We start from the raw sequence: 19,115 nt of genomic DNA on the forward strand, positions 1-19,115 counted from the left end.
CCTCCTGCCTTCTCCTATCATTTTGGATCTCCCCCTCCCCCTCCCACTTTCAAATCTCTTACTCTCTCTTCTTTCAGTTAGTCCTGACGAAGGGTCTCGGCCCGAAACATCAACTGTACCTCTTCCTATAGATACTGCCTGGCCTGCTGCGTATACCAGCAATTTTTATGTGTGCTGCTTGAATTTCCAGCATCTGCAGATTTCCTTGTGTTTGCTATGATGTACATTCTATTGTTATTTGTGAAAACATGGAGGAACTATCATGAACTCCCATATCTCCCGATGATCCTATGATTTCAGTCTCTGAAGCTGATGTGCAAGCTGCCATCAGGAAGGTGAAGCATCACCGCCATTCAAGGCCCCAGACAGTCCTTCCTGGTGAGGCGACACTTCACCAGTGAGTTGGCTGGGGTGATATACTGCGTCCGGTGCTCCCGATGCGGCCTTCTATATACAGACGGGACCCGATGCAGGCTGGGAGTCCGTTTCGCTGGACACCTAAGCTCCGTCCTACCTGGCCACGTCCTAAGGTCCTGTGCTGATTAACTGGCTGGTGTGTTCACTGAGATCTTTAACCCCTCGCTTTGCCAGTGTGTGGCACCCAACTGCTTCAAGCAAACTTCAATTATACCTGTGCCCAAGAAGAGCAGGGTGATCTGCCTCAATGTCTATTGCCCAGTAGCACTTACATCCACAGTGATGAAGCTTTTTGAGAGCTTGGTGATGAAACATATCAACACCTCTCTGAGAAGCAACTTAGATCCAGTCCAATTTGCCTACTGGAGCAACAGGTCTACAGCAGATGTGTCACAACCACAGATTTGGCAGCGCAGTAGATATGGCAATTGCGCTTGTGAATTTGCATGTGTCAGCTAATTATTATTGAATCGTGATAGTATTTTACTCCTTTGTTGTCGTTGTAGTGCTTGTCGAGACTTGGATAGAGCACAGCAATGCTATGCTTCTGTTTGCTTTCGGCCTTCCTTGAGAAATTGGACTTTTGAGTCAACTGACTTTGAAGACTAGCGGTATTCGTTTAATATTTAGATTTTCTTTTCAGCCACAGTGTAGGCTTCGTTTCCCATCTGTGAGTTTTAGTTAACAGCTCTCTTTGGCCTATTGTTTATTGTTTATTTTCCCTTTAACCCTGTTTGCAATAAAGTTTGTGAACTATCCACCTGCTTCAGTGTCGCTCACTCTGCATTTGGGCCATATCCGAACCTAGGAACAAGATGCCATCTCATTGGCTTTTCAATCAACCCTAGAACATCTGGACAGCAAAGATGTAAAAGTTTGGGCACCCCTGGGGTCTGGTCAAAATTTCTGTTACTGTGAATAGTTAAGTGAGTAGAAGATGAACTGATCTTCAAAAGTCATAAAGTAAAAGATGAAACATTCTTTTCAACATTTTAAGCAAGATTAGTGTATTATTTTTGTTTTGTACAATTTGAGAGTGAAAAAAAAAGAAAGGAGCACCATGCAAAAGTTTGGGCACCCCAAGAGATTTGAGCTCCCAGGTAACTTTTACTAAGGTCTCAGACCTTAATTAGCTTGTTAGGGTGATGGCTTGTTCACAGTCATTGTTAGGAAAGGCCAGGTGATGCAAATTTCAAAGCTTTATAAATATCCCGACTCCTCAAACCTTATCCCAACAATCAGCAGCCATAAGCTCCTCTAAGCAGCTGCCTAGCACTCTGAAGATTCAAATAAATGATGCCCACAAAGCAGGAGAAGGCTATAAGAAGATAGCAAAGCATTTTCAGGTAGCTGTTTCCTCAGTTTGTAATGTAATTAAGAAATGGCAGTTAACAGGAATGGTGGAGGTCAAGTTGAGATCTGGAAGACCAAGAAAACTAAATCAAAACCCCCGTTTGACTGCAAAAGACCTTCAGGAAGATTTAGCAGACTCTGGAGTGGTGGCGCACTGTTCTACTGTGCAGCAACACTCGCACAAATATCACCTTCATGGAAGAGTCATCAGAAGAAAACCTTTCCAGCGTCCTCACTACAAAATTCAGCGTCAGAAGTTTGCAAAGGAACATCTAAACAAGCCTGATGCATTTTGGAAACAAGTCCTGTGGACTGATGAATTTAAAATAGAACGTTTTGGCCACAATGAGCAAAGGTATGTTTGAAGAAAAAAGGGTGCAGAATTTCATGAAAAGAACACCTCTCTAACTGTTAAGCATGGGGGTGGATCGATCATGCTTTAGGCTTGTGTTGCAGCCAGTGGCAGTGGCAGAGGGGAGAATGAATTCAATTAAATACCAGCAAATTCTGGAAGCAAACATCACATTGTCTGTAAAAAAAGCTGAAGATGAAAAGAGGATGGCTTCTACAACAGGATATTGATCCTAAACACACCTCAAAATCCATAATGGACTACCTTAAGAGGCGCAAGCTGAAGGTTTTGCCGTGGCCCTCACAGTCCCCCGACCTAAATATCATTGAGAATCTGTGGATAGACCTCAAAAGAGCAGTACATGCAAGACGGCTCAGGAATCTCACAGAACTAGAAGTCTTTTGTAAGGAAGAATAGGTGAAAATCCCCCAAACAAGAATTGAAAGACTCTTAGCTGGCTCCAGAAAGCGTTTACAAGCTGTGATACTTGCCTAAGGGGGTGTTACTAAGTACTGACCATGCAGGGTGCCCAAACTTTTGCTTTGGGCCCTTTTCCTTTTTTATTATTTTGAAACTGTAAAAGATGGAAATAAAAAAGTAATCTTGCTTAAAATATTAAAGAAATGTGTCATCTTTAATTTTATGCCTTTTGGAAATCAGGTCATCTTTTACTCACTTAGCTATTCACAGTTATAGAAATTTTGACCAGGGGTGCCCAAACGTTTTTAACCACTGTATATCAGGATATTCTTTATTGACTACAGCTCAGCATTCAGTATCATCATTCCCTCAAAATTAATCAAAAAGCTCCAAGACTTTGGCTTCATACTTTATTGTGCAATCGGATCCTGGATTTCCTCACTTGCAGAACCCGGTCATTTCAGATTGGCAACAACAACTCCTCCATGATCTCCATCAACACAGGTGCACCACAAGGCTGTGTGATTAGTCCCCTGCTCTAATAATTTTACACTTATGACTGTGTGGCTTAGCACAGTTCCAATGCCATATTCAAGTTTGCTGATGACACCACTGTGTAGGCTGAATTAAAGATGGTGATAAATCAGCATATAGGAGAGAGGTTCAATATCTGGCTGAGTGGTGCCCCAATAACAACATCTCATTCAATGTCAGCAAGATCAAGGAGCTGATTATGGACTTCAGAAGACAAGAACCAGAGGTCCAATCTTCATCGGAGAATCAGAGATGGACAGGGTTAGCAATTTTTAATTCCTAGGTGTTTTTTATTTTTGAGGACCTCTCCTGGGCCTAGCATTTAAGTGCAATTACAAAGAAATCACGGCAATGCCTCGAATTCCTTCAGAGTGGATACCGCCCAGTTTGTCACGGGTAAAGCACTCCCAACCATTGAGCACATCTACATGAATCACAGTCGCAGCAAAGCAACATCCATCATCAGGGACCTCCACCACACAGGACATGCTCTCTTCTCACTGCTGCCATCAGGATGAAGGTACAAGAGCCTCAGGACTCACACTACCAGGTTTAGAAACATTTATTACCCCTCAACCATATGGCTTTTGAACCGAAGGGGATAACTTCACTCAACTTCACTTGACCCATCACTGAACTGTTCCCATAACCAACGGAGTCAATTTCAAGGTCTCTTTATCTCAAGTTCTCTATTTATTGCTTGCTTATTTATTAAAATTATTTCTTCATTTTGCTTTTTCACAGTTTATCTTCAGCACTCTGGTTAAATGTCCTAGTTGGGCAGGCTTTCACTGACTCAGTTACAGGTATTATTCTATAAATTTGTTAAGCATGCCCACAAGAAAATGAATCTCAGGATTGTGTGTCATGATATATATGTACTTGACAATAGAATTTACCTTAAACTTTGAAATCTTGTTATAATACTCTTGGGTGTGTTCTATGACTCTAGCATGGGTCATTGCACCTTGAACTTGTCAAAACACTGAATACTTTTCTCCCCAGTATTGCTTATTAAATGTGTCGATCAGAACAGGATGGTATAGTCCAGCATCAAGTTGCTTGATTCTCTTGTGTCATAAAAATCTTTACAAAATGAACCATGAACAGAAAGTTTCAGCTGATTTGTTTGATGGGTGATATTCTGGAATATTATAAAATTGTGTTAAATTGTCAAAGAACCATGGAGTCACACAGCACAGAAACAGGCCCTTTGGCCCAACTGATTGAAGCCCATCAGGATTTCCATTTAAGATAGTCCCAGGTGCCCACATTTGACATACCTCCCTCTAAACCATTCCTATCCATGTACGCATCCAAATATCTTTAAATATTGTTCATGTACCTGTCTCAACCACTTGCTTGACTGTTTATTCATTTCTATCAATGCTGCCTGACCTGCTGAGTTCCTCCAGCATTTTGTGTGTGTTGCTTTGGATTTACAGCATCTGCAGACTTTCTTGAACTTATTCCATATTTGGATCATCTTCTGGGTATAAAAGCTGTCTCTTAGGTTCCTATTAAATCTTTCTCCTCTCACCTTAAACCCACGTCCTCTAGTTCTTGACTCCCTTACCCTGAGAAAAAGACTGTATATTGTTACGTACCCCATAACTGGGTTGCCAAACCAGCAGAAATGGACCACTTAGTTGGAGTCTGGATTACTGGAACTAAGAAAGTTTTATTAAAGAAATAAGCAACACAGTACTCTAATCATAAGGATATAAATGCAACAGGTTAGTAATGATAAAACACACATGTACACAGAACTAAGATAATAGGATCAATCAAGCTCTATCGCAGTCTAGGGGTAAAATGATCAGTCTCAAGTGACACAGAGTTCAGTTCAATTTAGTTCAGTTCGCAGTAATCGCTGTTGTGCCGTTGGGGAGGGAGAGACAGCAAATGAATATGCAAATCGGATTCCAAACAGATCTTCGATATTCCTCATAGTTAGCTTTCGGGCGAGCCCTTTGTAATGTCTTCTGAGGTCACCAACTGTGACCCCTCCGTTCCAGATACGATCGTTCTTCTGTGGTGAACCTGGCACCCAGGCAAGGGCGGACACACACACCGGTTTCCCGCCGACTGTACCTTTCCACCCTGTGCGTCTATGGCTGGTCCCGCGACCAGATCTCCAAAACTTCCACCATCTTGTGGGGGCACACCGCTTCCAGGGTCTCGTTACCTCGTGGTGTCGTGGTGTGTGTTGCCTTAGCGAACCTGTCCCTTTTATCCCCCTGCTGGGGTATCGCCTGTCCATCACTTCAAACAGTTCAGGGTTCAAAGCAACCGGCCTTGACAATACTCGGAACCGTGTCTCCTTTTCGTTAATCTCTCTCGTCCCCCATTAACATTTCTGAATGTTCCCCCATTGTCCTCTTATCGGCATCAATCTTCTGATAATTTGGTCTGTTGTCACAATATTCACTCTATCTATGCTTTTCATGATCTTATCCACTTCTTGTGATACAAGGCAATTTCTTCCTTAATGTTACTTATTCTTCTGATGCACTGTCATAGTAAAAATGAAAGTGCAGATTTTATTTTGATTTGATTTTAAAAATGCTACTCTCTAAACTGGCCAAGAGAGGAAGAGAAAGATTTAAAATTCAGGAATTATTTGGCTGCACTTTCTGCAAGCCCATCTACCATTACTGATTACGGAGAAGCAAACTAACTATGAAGTATTGCTCTGCTGGATACAAGCTCTTAAAAACGTGGTTGTGTGATTTTTTTCTCAATTCCATTAACTCAACAGGGGTCCTGAACATTCCAGCTGCTGCTTTAGATAGCCTGGGATGCAGCGTTTCGTGATAAGTTTTACTTTCAGTCTGCTTTTGACGTATCCTAAAATCTTTCCTCTGCTTACCTGTTGCATTTAATTTTTTTAGGCAATTGATACTAAATATTCAATCCTCCACTATAACGTCAAATGATTGTGACACAAATGTAAACTCAAACAATCGTAGGTCATCATCTGAATATGAAGATGATGCATTCTGCTGTTCCTAGATTTATATATTGTACTGTGCAAAAGGCTTACATACACACACGCACACATATAGCTAGGGTGCCCAAGACTTATGCACAATACTATATTTATCAAAGTGGAGCAGAGAGCAAGTTTGTAAATCTGGTCTGAGCAAAGGACGTTGGGAATGGTGAGGGGAAAGGGTGGAACGTCAGGGGAGGAGTGTGTGACAGGTGGCAAAGAAGGAGTGCAGGGATGGGGGAAGTACTGGTGCAGATACACCCAGCCCTGAGGCATCAGGCAAAGTCATTTGATTCCAAACAAATTGTTTATTAATCATTACAGAATGTTTCTCTGGTGCTTTGCATTCCCTCCCGTCTCCCTTCCCCTTTTCCCAACCATGATTCCTCTTCCCTGCCCCCTTCCCACTCTCAGTCCACAGTAGAGACCCATATCAGAATCAGGTTTATCATCACTCACATATGCGATGACATTTGTTAGTTTTTGCAGCAACAGTACAGTGCAATACATAAAAAATACTACATTACTATGCAAGTCTTCAGTAACATAGCAATATATATGTGCCTAAGACTTTTACACAGTACTGTAAATACTGCTGTGGACTTGCTTTCTGTGTATGCAGCAAGCAAGTATTTCATAAAATTCCTTCTTCAAGATTATCCTGGGATTTAATAAAGTTGCAGTAAACACTAAACCACCATACTGCACCTACTGTGGAGATGTAGGCTGATTTACTTGCAAATTAGCCTGAGGTGAACAGACTCTTCTTCATTTAAATGGCTGAATGTCTTTGGAATTTTATACTGAGCTGGGAAGAGTCAACACACAACTTCTTGCATGATGAAGCAGATTTGAGAGACAAATAATTAGCAAGCATCTCTTTTATTTATTTTAGTGATGGATAAGACCTGCCTCCTTGAACAGTGGACCCTGACATGAATAGGACAAAGGAAGATCCCACTCGTTTGTTTCTGCAAATCAATAACACTCAATCCTTTCAAACATTGTTGGTCTTTTCTGCCTCAGACTCAGAAGAAAGTAACCTGTGACAAGAATGAAGCAATTGTTAGGATTACTTATAATGTAATATTCTTCTTTTAATTCAATCAAGTGCAGTGGAAATTAAAAAAAAAAGGACAACTGTGTTTATCTTGGAGCCCTGTCCTGCCAATTTTTGACATAATGCTGTAAAATTGTTTGAATGCTCTCTGACTAATTTGCTTCTCTGAGGGATGAAACTGTAAATTTCAATTTAATTAAATTTTGTGAGTGTTTTAGATAGTTTCTCGTTGATTACTCCTTCAGCTAAGGAGATTCAGTCAATCTTGACAAGAATCAGCTAATTAATTGATTATGGAGTTACTGTGAATACATATAAAGAGTCAATAAAATATATTTTAGTATGAAAATTACTCGCTATTGGTTCATGTAAGTGAGATTATCTGTTAGAATCCAACTGCAAATATATGTACTGTATTGATTTAATGTAATTTATATATTCATTGGTAATTGCTTAATGAATTTTCTTTGCCATTTAAATATAAAAATGACCCATTATTGCATTACTCCATCCTTTTTCAGACATAAAGGAATTTACGTGAAGGCAGCTGTCATGAAAGGTAATCTAAAGAAAGGTTTGCCGTTCATTGTCAGAGACTCACTATCCCATTTAGCAAGGAGGAGACAAGATTTGGTTTGAATAGTAGGGTCAAAATAAAATAATGTAATCAGGATCAGTACAGTGTTAAAACTCTTTTCCTTATGGCTAACACTGACTGTGTAGAATCATTTTTCACAAAGAACATAAGAAATAATAACAGAAATAGCTGAAGATGTCCATTCACAATTCAAAATGATCCTAGTTGATCATAGTGGATTGATCTTGGTCTGAACCCTTTCATCCCATTGTTCCCTACATTCAATATATCTACTACTATCAGCATGAATATATTCAACTTCTCCACAGCCCACAGAGGTAAAGATGTTTAAAAATCTACAGTAATTTGCAAAAGTCTAAGGCATATACATATATATAGCAAGGCTGCCTAAGAATTTTGTACAGTGCTTTATCTTACAACATGGTGCAGGGAGCGAGCTTGTAAAACTGGAAGGAGCAAAGGATTTTGGAATGGCAAGGGTGGACCTCTGCAGGAGGCATGTAGAACAGGTGGCAGAGAAGGAGTGCCAGGGCGAGGCTGGCATGGATACAGACACATCCAGCCCTGAGACATCAGGCAAGGTCATTTGATGCCAAGCAATTTGTTCATTGATCAATAAACAATATGGATTTGGTCTCAATATCTCTGGGGATCTATCCTGGAACCAACATACGAGCTACAAGGAAGGCACAACAGTGGCTATTCTGTATTTCATTAGGAGCTTCAGGAGATTTGGTATGTCTCCATAGACACTTGCAAATTTCTACAGATGTAATATGGAGAGAATTCTAACGAGCTGCATCACCGTCTGGTATGGGGTGGGGGAGGCTACTGCACAAGATTGAAATAAGTTGCAGAGAGATGCAAATTTAGTCAGCTCCAACATGGGTGCTAGCATCTGTAGTATCCAAGATATCTTCAAGGAGCGATACCTCAAAAAAGTGGGGTCCATCATGAAGGACCCCCATCACACAGGACATGCTCTGTTCTCATCGCTACCATCAGGGAAGGAGGCACGAAAGCCTGAAGGCACTCACTCAATGATTCAGGAACAACATCTTGCCATCTGCCATCCAATTTCTGAAAGGACATTGAACCCATGAACACTATCTCACTATTTTTTAAAGTTTTTTTGCACTATTTATTTAATTTTTACCACAGCAGTACGGTACAATACATAAAAATACTATGGTAGTGTGCAAAAGTCTTCAACACTTGAGCTATATAAATGTGCCAAAGCTTTTTACATAGTACTGCATGAGTGGTGTTTGATGGCTTTGGGCCTATACTTGCAAGAGTTCAGAGGAATGAAGGAGATTACATTGAAAATTACTGAATAATGAAAGGGCTTGATAGATTGGATAGGGAGAGGATGTTTTCCATAGTGGGGGAGTCTAAAACCAGAGGAAAATGCCTCAGAAAACAAGGATGTCCCCTTAAAACAGAGATGAGGAGGAATTTCTTTAGCCAGAAGATGGTGAACCTGTGGAACTTGTCAAGTCACTTGGTATATTCAAAGTGGACATTGATGGTTTCCTGATGGGGTTGAGACAGATGGTAAATCAGTCATGATGGAATGGTGGAGCAGGATCAATGGATCGACTGGTCAAATTTTGTTCCTATGACTTATGGTCTTATGATCTAAATACCAGTGCAGATGCTGGAAATCTGAAACAACATAAATGCATGATAGTCAGAAATGGTTAATTCTTGTATGAAGCATTAGTATTTCAAATTGAAGAACTTTCAGAGGTAAACAAAAGCTTGTCAATCTAAAACATTAACTCTAATTCTCTCTCCACTGACGTTACCTGACTTACTGTGTATCGCCAGCATTTTTCTGATTTAATTTCACTTAACGTTAAAATCGTCATCATGGCACATGTATTTTCAGTTAATGATCTCCAGTGGAACAGCAAAATGAATCTCTCTTGTGGCAACCACAAAACTAAAGGATTGTTGTAAAAACATAATTAGTTTACTAACATTGTTAGCTTAGATATGTTGTTCTTAGAAGTCATAGGTGTACAGGGGCCTTTTTTTCGCTTTCCATAAATTTGGACCATTATTGTTGAAAACCTCTAGAGGTTAATTTTAGACTTTCTGCTAATGTTGATATCAATCAAGCAATATGAACTGTTAAAATATAATGAAAATCATAGAAATACAGCTGAAAATTTTAAATAAAAGCAGAAAGTGCTGGAACCAGTCAACATGACCAAGCAGTATCTGCAGAGAGAGATACTTTATACTTTATTGTCGCCAAACAATTGATACTAGAATGTACAATCATCACAGCGATATTTGATTCTGTGCTTCCCGCTCCCTGGATTACAAATCGACAGTAAATATTAAAAATTTAAATTATAAATCATAAATAGAAAATAGAAAAATTGAAAGTAAAGTAGTGCAAAAAAACCGAGAGCATGTCCGGATATTTGGAGGGTACGGCCCAGGTCCGGGTCAGGATCCGTTCAGTAGTCGGATCACAGTTGGAAAGAAGCTGTTTCCAAATCTAGCCATACCAGTCTTTAAGCTCCTGAGCCTTCTCCCGGAGGGAAGAGGGACAAAAAGTGTGTTGGCTGAATGGGTCGTGTACTCGATTATCCTGACAGCACTGCTTCGACAGCTTGCGGTGTAAAGTGAGTCCAAGGTCTCACTTTACACCGCAGTTAATGGTTCAGGATGCCATGGTAGCATTGTGGTTATGCAACACTTTTACAGCTTAGGGCACTGGAAATTCAAATTCAATTTTGACATTGTCTCTAAAGAATTTGTATGTCATCCCCATCCAAGTGCTCTGCTTTCCTTTCATAGTCCAAGTATGTACCAGTTAGTAGGTTAATTGGGCATTTTAAATTGCCCCATGATTAGACCATGGTTAAATTGGTGGGTTGTTGGTGGCATGGCTCAAAGTGCTGTAGTGTCTATTCTACGCTGTACCTCTAAATGGCCAGAAGTGTTAATTGCTTCTCTTTCTGCTGCCTAACTTGCTACCTATTTCCAGTACTTTATGTGTACTAAAACATATTGAAATCTAATGATATTTTTCAAGATTCCTAAAGCATTCATGATTTCCAAAAAGTTAGAAAGCTTTGTAATATTCCTTGAAACTTAGGAAAACCAGCTTATTTTTCTATCCTCATGCTTTTTAAATGTTTTAAGTCTCCTGTTCCTCTTTTACAAAGAGTATTTCTCAGTGAACAAGCAAGGGAAACTATGGATGAAGTTGACTACCTTTCCATTATCTCCAAAATTATCTTCACGGACAAGTTCATGCTGAATGAAGCCAAACTAATCATCAGTTTCTAAAGCATATTGCCATAAATAAATTGCTTTTTTATTGCAGTAAGCAGAGATCAGAATTTGATCAATGTCTTTGCTGCAAAAAGTGATTGATTTATGCAGGGCCCTGAATAATTTACTATGAGACTAGACCTGTCAGTTAGTGTATTACAGAATCTGTAATAATATTAAATATCTTTGGATGAAGCAAATGGCAGCTTGAGACATTTTCAATACAGCTAATGGCAATAAAATATTTGTATTGATTTTTGAATATTCACAAAAATCATTTCTAACAGAATTGAAGTGCGCTAAAACATTTGAATTTTACATTAATTATTATTCTTACTGAAAAGAGAACAGCTAATCTTGTAGAATTATAACACTAATTTTAATAATTATGTACATGTATGACTGGACTGTGCAATACTATGTATATTGATTGCCAGTAGAGATCCAAGAGAGAGAAAAGGACATAGCTCAAGGTGTAAGCAATGAAACTGGGTTTGAAAAGATTCTGAAACCCTAGGGATAAATCCGCACTAGAAAATAATGAAGCAGAACACAATACTAGGTGGCATTACCAAATGTGAAACATACTGAAGAGAAAATGGAAAGAATTAGGAAAACTCTAGAAATATATACCCTTCACGAAAGATTCAAATCTTCATCCACCATGTCACTGTTGTTTTCCCCATGTTTGCACCATAATTAACAGGTAGGTGAGTATGAAAGACTGAGTACAGTTACTTAATAATGTTGATTGCGGACTGAATATAATTACTATCCTTGACAGAGAACAATATCCCAATTATATCTTGGAGCACACCTAGATTTAAAAAAAAAGGACAAAATGAAGGTAGTAGGTTAAATATTTGCTAACTTCAAAATATAGATAAGAATGACCAGCCAACAGTGATTAGTGGGAAAAAAATCAAATCCAGGAATGTAAGAAAAGTGAGGGACAATTGTACATGCCAAGGTTAAACCAGAAATGTTTCTCATGAGAAGGTTCCATTCATGGCATGAATAAGAAGGAAGAGGTAGCAGAAAATAGAACAGGAGATTAAAATTAATTTAATGACCTAGAAATGAAACATCAAGAAAAGTTCAACATTTGGAAAGTAAAAGTGTTTCATGATTGGTAGAAGATTATGAATGAAAAATAGATTCTTGATGGGATAATCAATATGTTTTCCATTAGGCAAAATTGGTGATCAGAGAGAGAAAATGAAAGTTATAAGTGAGAAACTCAAACGGCTTTTTAACAAGCACGTTTCACCAATATTTCCAGCATGAAGGTGTATGAGGTGAGCATGGAAGTGTTACTCCCAGAGGCAGATATTGGAAAAGATAGTGTGACCAGAATTTGGGTGTGGGAACTATCTATTGCTTGAGAGAGCAAAGGAGGTAGAGAAGGGCATCAAGAAAATGCTGGTGACAAAGAACTGACGGGTTCACATAGTAAAAATCCTATTCATAAAAGAGAAAGGAATATTTATTTTTTTCTGTATTAATTTAGACTGGTCTCTTTCTCAAAGGAGTGGGTCAATGAGCTGTTAATACCACTAAGATCACTACCTGCCCTTGAGTAGCACATATCTGACCGACCGCATGATAATGCCTTAGCAACAAATTAGCAGGATGAATGAGGAAAATGGTCACCTTCATGGACTTCAAAAAGTGAGCCTATTCTTAATCATGCTTAGATCTAGAAAGCTGTAGATTGAATCCTATCATGGTAAATTGTGACACTAAATTCAATACAGTCATTTCTGAGATGGGGTCAAGGAATGTGACCGGGACAGGATAAGTGAAAACCCAATTAATTGATTTGATGTTCTTCGGGGACTCCTGCTGCAACTACCTGAACTAAAAGGACATTTACTCGAATCATTCACTCTGCTATTTTTCCCTTTCTGTTGACAAGTATTGCCTGGTATACTGAGATCTTCAAGATTCAAAGATTCAAAGTACAGTTTTTATCAAAGATTGTATAAATTATACAACCTTAAGATTCATCTGCTTACAAAGCAAGAAGAGAACACAATTGAAAACAAGACCAACACCCAATGCATGGAGAAAGATAAAAAAAACATAAATTATGCAAAAAATAAAAGCAGGAAACAGCATTCCAAACTAAATTGAGTCCATAGATCTGAATCCTGATCTTCTACTCTATTCTGTTTTTATTAAATATTTTCAGAAGGTGCAATCGTTCTGCACTCCTATAATAGACGTTTGGGATCTGTGACTTCCTTACTCTTGATTGAATATAAAATGTGTTTATGTGAAATTAACATCACAGCAGCAGCTTGAGTTCCAGAGTAAGACACTCTAAATCTAAATCGGGGAATATCAGCTTTGGCTAAATTGAGCCAAAGTTCATAAATATGGACTCAATTGCATTTCTAATCGTCCTTCTCACAGTTTGATCCTTAATCATTGCTGTCTACTTTCAAGCCACCCACAATAGGAAGTATTTTGAATTTCAAGATTAATGGAATCATTGATTGCTTGAGAATGAGATAGCGCAATATGTTTCTGTTGCATGAATAAACATTTCTTTAAGTGGCAATCTTGTTGCATGAAACAATTCTGCAGCAGATAGCAATCTGAGGATTACAATTAATACGAAGAGATAAGGTTGGCAGATCAGAATTTTACTGGTTTGGGTCAGGGTTCTCTGCTCAAACAATACTTGGAATAATTACTACATATTTGCTTCTTTGAATGTCTATTCACTGTTATTGGGAACTAATGAAGCTTGGCTTTGCTCTGGACTGCAGAGATATGGCAACTGCTGAAAATTTCAAGTGTGCACAAGATGACCACTTGACAGATGAACAACTTAGGCACAGATTATTAAATGTAAAAAATTCAGAGTTGGTACATTAAGGGGTAGATAGATACCCAGAAGGAACAAAAATATTGTGACGAGCATTTGGTCCGTAATGACAGACAAGGAAGCTCATTAACTCAACGACCATTTCATTGTGATAAACACAAAACAGACCGAGCACCATGACCCGGAGAGTGAACCCAACCACTCTCATACAGGCGGGGGCGGTGACCATCACACACCCCAGTTACAGTTAGGGTGATACAAGTGAATAACTGTGTAACCCAAGCTAAAATGCAACAATAAATGAACTGGAACCTCCCCCCATATTCCCACAAAAACATCTTAACACAAGAACAATAAGCAGTGTTAGAAATGCAGGGGAAGTCTGTCGACTATACCTCTACCCCCACCCCCAGAGTATCACAATATATTCAAAATTTGGTACATATAAATTATCATTAATTAAGGTTTTAGGAAATAAAAGTAAAATAATTATTATAAAATGTGTTAGTGGTCAAAAATGAATCTGAAGCCTACCTAGATATATTAAGTGGTAGTGTAGCAGTTAACTTAATGTTGTTACAGCACCAGCGACACAACATTCAATTCTGCCACTGTCTGTAAAGAGTTTGCACTTTCTCCTCATAACTGCATGTGCTTACTCTGGGTGCTCCAGATTCCTTCCACGTTCCAAAGACGTACGGGTCAGTAGGTTAATTGATCACATGGGTGTGTTTCGGTGACATGGGCTCTTTGGGCAGGAGTGGCATGTCACTGCGTTACATCTTTATATAAGTATAAATGCAAATAAACAAACAAATAAATAATAGTACTAAGTATGGGTACTGTCAGATGTGAAAGGATGCATCCATTCAATACTCATTTATGGTAAGGTGATAATATTCATAGAGGGTTAAGTATTTTCTAGGATTCTGGCAATAAGTCTCCTGCTCTTATTTCAATATCTTGGAACTCATTATTTCCAATAGAAGTGGGAACTCCTTCACTAACACATCTTGATAACTTCACATCATTATACTTGGCAGAGGCAAGCAATGTTCGGTATCTGGTGACCCTGCCTCAGCTTCCGCTCCAGCCCAGTTAATTCTTTTAATGATGAGCCACTTCATTAAATAGAATAGATCAGAATTCAATACATTGTAGCGGTGTGCTACACACAGCGCTAGAATAACGACACGTAGTCGGTGAGTTGGAGTTGCGATAAAAAAGACTTATTCAAAGTTCACGGCCTCCTTTAAAGCCTTCCCATTCCTGCCCTCCCTGGGCGGGACTGCTGTGGGGAATGCATATTCGCAGACCCTTTCCGCGCGCGGGATTTTCCCCCTGCTGGTGAAGATGGCCCGGTGCCTTTTTTGGGGCCGGCCTCTCTGCCGGCGCGCGCCGTGTTGTGAGCTGGTTCGAGTGCGCTGGAAAGTGGGTTGCCACATAACTGCACCCCCCCACCGCCCCGCCCCAGAACCGGCGATACATTCCCCAATGTCCACAGTCTGGATCGGCCTCTGTTTGGGAGGTCTGCCTCTGCGCCACAGTGCCTGAGCCCGGACCGGCTGCACCAAGTCCACATGGGCCGGTTTGAGTCGGTCCGCCATGAAAACCTCCTCTCTCCCCTCAATGTCCAGCATGAACGTAGACCCGTTGTTCCTGATCACCTTAAATGGCCCCTTGTAGGGCCACTGTAGTGGTGCCCGGTGTCCGCCCCGTCGTACAAAAAGAAACTTACAGTTCTGCAGGAATTTGGGTACGCAGGTCGGGCTCTGTCCGTGCTGTGAACTGGGTATGGGGGCCAGGTTACCGAGCCTCTTACGTAGTCTATCCAGGACTGCTGCGGGTTCCTCCTCTTGCCCCCATGGGGCCGGTATGAACTCTCCTGGGACTACCAGGGGTGTGCCGTACTCCAACTCGGCTGACGAGGTGTGCTGATCCTCCTTGGGTGCCATGCGGATTCCGAGCAGGACCTAGGGAAGCTCGTCCACCCAGTTAGGCCCTTCCAGCCGGGCCATGAGAGCCGACTTCAGGTGACGGTGGAAACGCTCCACTAGTCCGTTCGACTATGGGTGGTAGGCAGTTGTGTGGTGTAGCTGTGATGCTAAAAGTCTGGCCATAGCCGACCACAGGCTGGAGGTGAACTGGGCGCCCCTGTCGGAGGTAATGTGGGCCGGTACCCCAAAGCGTGCTACCCAGGTTGCGATCAGTGCTCGGGCGCAGGATTCGGAGGTGGTGTCGCTGAGCGGGACTGCCTCTGGCCATCTGGTGAACCGGTCTATCATAGTTAGGAGGTACCGCGCTCCTCGTGACACTGGAAGGGGCCCCACGATATCCACATGGATGTGGTCGAACCTCCGGCGGGTGGGTTCGAACCGCTGTGGTGGAGCCTTGGTGTGCCGCTGCACCTTGGCCGTTTGGCACTGCATACACGTTTTGGCCCATTCACTGACCTGCTTACGAAGCCCATGCCACACGAACCTGTTGGAGACCAGCCAGACAGTTGTCCTGATGGAGGGGTGCGCTAAGTTGTGAATGGACTCGAAAACCTGCCGGCGCCAGGCTGCTGGGACGACGGGGCGGGGTTGGCCGGTAGCTACGTCACATAGTAGGGTCCTCTCACCTGGGCCTACGGGGAGGTCTTGAAGCTGTAAACCGGAGACTGCAGTCCTGTAACTGGGGATCTCAGTGTCTGCCTGCTGTGCCTCCGCCAGCGCTGCATAGTCCACCCCCTGGGCCAGGGCCTGTATGGTAGGTCTGGATAGTGCGTCCGCCACGACATTGTCCTTTCCTGAGACATGCCGGATGTCCGTCGTGTACTCGGAGATGTAGGACAGATGTCACTGCTGGCGGGACGACCGGGGATTGGACGCCTTAGTGAACGCAAAGGTAAGCGGTTTGTGGTCCGTGAACGCGGTGAAGGGCCTACCTTCTGAGAAGCATCTGAAATGCCGGATTGCCAGGTATAATGCCAATAGCTCCTGGTCGAAAGCACTGTATTTGAGTTCGGGTGGTCATGGGTGTTTGCTGAAGAACGTCAGGTGTTGCCAGCGACCCTCGATGAGTTGTTCCAGCACCCCATCGACTGCTGTGTTGGATGCGTCCACCGTGAGGGCAGTAGGAACGTCCGTTCTGGGGTGCACTAGCATCGCAGCGTTTGCCAAGGCTTCTTTGGTTTTAACGAAAGCGGCCACGGCCTCTTCATCCCAGGTAATGTCCATGCCCTTACCCGACATCAGGGTGAACAGGGGGCACATGATTCGGGCTGCTGAGGGGAAGAAATGGTGGTAGAAATTCACCATACCCACGAATTCCTGCAGGCCTTTGGTTGTGTTGGGTCGGGGGAAGTGGTGGACCGCGTCTACCTTGGCGGGCAGAGGGTTTGCCCAGTCTTTAGTAATCCTGTGGCCCAGGAAGTCGATGGTGTCGAGTCCGAACTGGCTTTTGGCTCGGTTGATTGTAAGGCTGAATTCGCTCAGTCGGGCGTAGAGTTGACGGAGGTGGGACAGATGCTCCTGACGACTACTGCTGGCTATGAGGATGTCGTCCAAATAGATGAATGCAAAGTCCAGGTCACGTCCCACCGCGTCCATTAGCCGCTGGAATGTCTGTGTGGCATCCTTTAGGCCGAACGGCATTCGGAGGAATTCAAAAAGGACGAATGGGGTGATGAGTGCTGTTTTGGGGATGTCATCCAGATGAACCGGTATTTGATGGTATCCCTGGATGAGGTCTACCTTGGAAAAGATCCTTGCGCCGTGTAGGTTTGCTGCAAAGTCTTGAATGTACGGCACAGGGTAGCGATCTGGCATTGTAGCCTCGTTCAGCCTGTGGTAGTCGCCGCATGGTCTCCAGTCCCCTGTTGCCTTGGGCACCATGTGCAGGGGGGAGGCCCATGGGCTGTTGGACTGTCGTATGATCCCCAGTTCCTCCATCTTCTTGAACTCCTTCTTCACCAGTCAGGGCTTGTCCTGGGGGAGCCTTCGAGCACGGGCGTGGAGAGGTGGTCCCTGGGTCGGGATGTGGTGCTGTACTCCGTGTCTGGGCATGGCTGCCGTGAACTGCGAAGTCAGAACTGATGGGAAATCCACCAGACCCTGGTGAATTCGTCATCGGACAGCATGATGGAGTCCAGGTGTGGGGCTGGCAACTTAGCTTCACCCAGGGAGAATGTTTGAAAAGTCTTGGCGTGGACTAGTCGCTTCCCTTGCAGGTCGACCAGCAGGCTGTGGGCTTGCAGAACATCCGCCCCCAGGAGTGGTTGGGCCATGGCGGCCGGTGTGAAGTCCCACGTGAACCGGCTGGAGCTGAACTGTAGCCGCACCGTGCGGGTACCATCGGTCCGTATTGTGCTGCCATTTGCGGCCCTCAGTGTGGGTCCTAGTTCTCTGTTGCGGGTGTCGTAACTTGTTGGAGGTAAAACGCTGATCTCCGCTCCGGTGTCGACCAAAAAGCGGCGTCCCGACTGCTTGTCCCAGACATACAGGAGGCTGTCCTTATGGCCAGCCGCCGTAGCCATCAGCGGCGGCTGGCCCTGGCGTTTCCCGGGGATTTGCAGGGCAGTCTACAGCAGTGGGCCTCTCTGCCCCACCGCTGGTGGTAGAAGCACCACTGTTCGTTGGTCTCCTCACTCCCGTCGCTGGGTTTTGTAGGCTCTGCTGCCGGGTCTGGTCTGGTCTGCCGTTGGGCACGCGGCTTGGTGATCTGTGCGACGGACGCCCCTCTCCCCTTCTTGGCATTTCACAGCGCATCTGCCCGGGCCGCCACCTCTCGGGGGTCGCTGAAATCTGCATCGGACAGCAGTAGGCATATCTCCTTGTGCAGTTGCTCTAGGAACGCCTGCTCAAACATGAGGCAGGGTTTGTGTCTTTCAGCTAGAGCCAGCACTTCATTCATTAATGCTGACGGCGGCCTGTCTCCCAAACCACCCAGGTGTAGTAAGCGGGCGGCTTGTTCATGCTGTGAGAGTCCAAAAGTCCTTATGAACGGGGCTTTGAATGCTGTGTATTTGCCGTCCTCCGGGGGCGACCGTATAAACTCCTCAACTTGTGCAGCTGTCTTCTGGTCGAGGGAGCTCAGCACGTAGTAGTAGCGAGCGGACTCTGAGGTTATCTGCCGAATGTGGAATTGTGCTTCTGCTTGTTCAAACCATAATTGGGGTCGCAGCGTCCAGAAGCTTGGCAGTTTTAATGAAACTGCATGAACAGATGCGGCGTCGGTCATCTCTGGTCCAAATATCGTTTGGGCCGTCGG

Source organism: Mobula hypostoma, chromosome 21, assembly GCF_963921235.1.
Source record: "Mobula hypostoma chromosome 21, sMobHyp1.1, whole genome shotgun sequence".
Taxonomy (NCBI): Eukaryota; Metazoa; Chordata; class Chondrichthyes; order Myliobatiformes; family Myliobatidae; genus Mobula; species Mobula hypostoma.